At 36.0% G+C, this 2,458-nt stretch overlaps 1 pseudogene; it reads left to right on the plus strand.

The window, feature by feature from the left end:
* The first annotated feature begins 394 nt into the window (after positions 1-394).
* LOC116413331 (uncharacterized) lies at positions 395-2,221 on the plus strand (annotated as a pseudogene).
* Positions 2,222-2,458: the final 237 nt, after the last annotated feature.

Below are 2,458 nucleotides of genomic sequence, written 5' to 3' on the forward strand. Positions count from 1 at the left end.
AGCGGTTTAACTTTCTGTATTCAGCGAAAAGCAATACAAGGACTCTTAATCGTTCTTTATTGCGAACTCCGATTCATTCTGGTCAAGCGTATTCAGACTCTTTTGTTGTATCTGCAATTAGATTATGGAACACACTCATGAAATTAGAAATAGCCCAAGCATTGGGATTTTCAAATCACGTCTGAAGAATTATTACCTCTCACAATGTTGATGTACGTACTTATTATATTTGTGTTATTTAAGGCCCATCTGATGGAAAGTGGTAACCGTCGCCTATAGACATGAGCAGTACCATGGACATAACAGAGTATACTGTTTCGCCCATGATGCCCCCCATGCGTTGCCATTCCTGAGGACTCAGGTGTTATTCCTCTGTATATATAATATGTAATATTATATTTATAATATAATTTTTTTTCAAATTATAAATTACAATGGCTGAAGAGCGTCCTATACAGTTAAACGTATTACTGACAGATGAACTACTTTATGAAGTGCAAATTAGAGGGGCAAAGCTTGCAAAGAATGTGACTGATTTAAAGGCTCAGATCGGTTCTTTAAACAAAGACATACCAACGGATGAGATTTTGGAATGTCCATATGATCAAACAACGAAGTTAAATGTAATGTAACGCCTTCAAAAGCATTTTACAATCAGCCATCAAGTCTCTTTGACATGTCCATATCTTTATATATTTTTATTATTTGCATGTACTTCACTGTTATTTACCAAATTCATATGCTTTCTTTATATAACTTTATAATTTAACACTGTTTGCCGACTGCTTTAACCATGCTGTGTGTACACCTGTCTGGGTTTCAATCTAGTTCAATCTATTATCTTTATATAAAATGTCTATAATTGATTGTAACCTGTTGTGTATACCTTTAATAAATAAATAAATAATTAAAAGTAAATTAGATAGTCTTGATGAGCTCATTTCATATTCTCCTGCAAAGCCCTCTCTGAAGTCTCTTACCCGTGTTCAAAGTTTGGCACACCATTTATATTATCGTCTTGGTCGCTTAATTACCCGCACTGATGACACAGACCCTTAGTTTGCCGTGCAAAGGGAACGTCTGGACCATATTTTGTTTAAGTTAGATAATATTATGCACCATTTTAAAACTAGCTTGCCCCAACCAACCTTCATAGATTCTGTTAATCATTTCACTGAGGAGTCACCGCATAAACAAACATTTAGTGATTCAAATAGTTCTGTTCATAAACTTAACTTGCGGTTTAACGGGAAAACCTGTGTCAAAGCTTTCCTGCAACGTTTAGAGGAACTGTGTTTATCCCGCGGTATATCTGAACATAAGATTTACTATTCGGCTGCTGCACTGTTCACGGAGGAGGCATTATGTTGGTATAGGACAATCAAGGCTAAAGCCAATGATTGGTCCGAGTTGAAAAATCTCTTGCATGATAAGTATTTACCAGCAGATTTTGTTCACCGTTTGTTACAAGAAATCAGATCTAGGACCCAAGGTTCTGAGGAAAGTATTGTTAATTATCTTGGTATCATGCAGAACTATTTCAGTAGACTCTTACAGTCATTATGGCATAAAGGGAAGTTAAACATTGTTTTATTTAATATAAGGCCGTTTTATACCACACAATTAGCTCTGACTCCTATTGAGTCATGGTCAGAGTTGAAGTGTAAATGTAGGCTTTTAGAATGTGCTAGGGAACACTCCCGTAACTTCGGTAAACCACCTAAGTCCACATCCTCTGCGTTAGCCCCGGATTTAAGTTACAAATGCCACAAACCGTTGACTAAGGTAACCGCCGGACTTAAGGCGGACAATTGCAAAGTAGCCAGTGATTTCTGTGTGAGATGCCGTGTCGAGGGGCATAGTTTGAGAAGTTACAGGGCTCCTTTTACTTTAATTTGTTATAAGAGGTCACCGCTAGAAATTGTCCCAAGTGCTCGTCATCATCGAGCCGACTTCCAGGACTAAGGCCTCAAAAAACGGGTCCAAGTGAAGCGGCGGCGTACTAATAATTATTTTAATAAAGGAGAATAAATTATATAGTTAGATTTTATAAGAAATTTCTTTGGAAATAATAGATCTTCGAAAAATAGCCAGCTTACTCAGACGCCGGTTCACGTGATAGTGATGGCTGTCCTTTTTTGAAAATTAATGTCTACAATATCGAATATCGAGGTTTATTAGATTCAGGCTCGGAAATGAAATGAAATTTATTTGCTAGAAACGTTGTAGAAAAGGTTGTATTTGTGAAGTTTATAAGATGTCCATTATGTTTCGCCACATCAAATGACATCAAATTAATTATTGAATTTATCCTTTCGGAAATATTAATTATTAAATTTATGCATACGGAAATATCAATCATAAATAAAGATGGTCTAAAACATTTAGATAGGATGGCTACTGTACATGAGTCTTCAGATTTATTAAAACTGCAAACGGTTCTTGTTCACCTGTAACT

The sequence above is a fragment of the Galleria mellonella genome, unplaced genomic scaffold (genome assembly GCF_026898425.1).
Source record: "Galleria mellonella isolate WM207_F2 unplaced genomic scaffold, CSIRO_AGI_GalMel_v1 utg150, whole genome shotgun sequence".
Taxonomy (NCBI): Eukaryota; Metazoa; Arthropoda; class Insecta; order Lepidoptera; family Pyralidae; genus Galleria; species Galleria mellonella.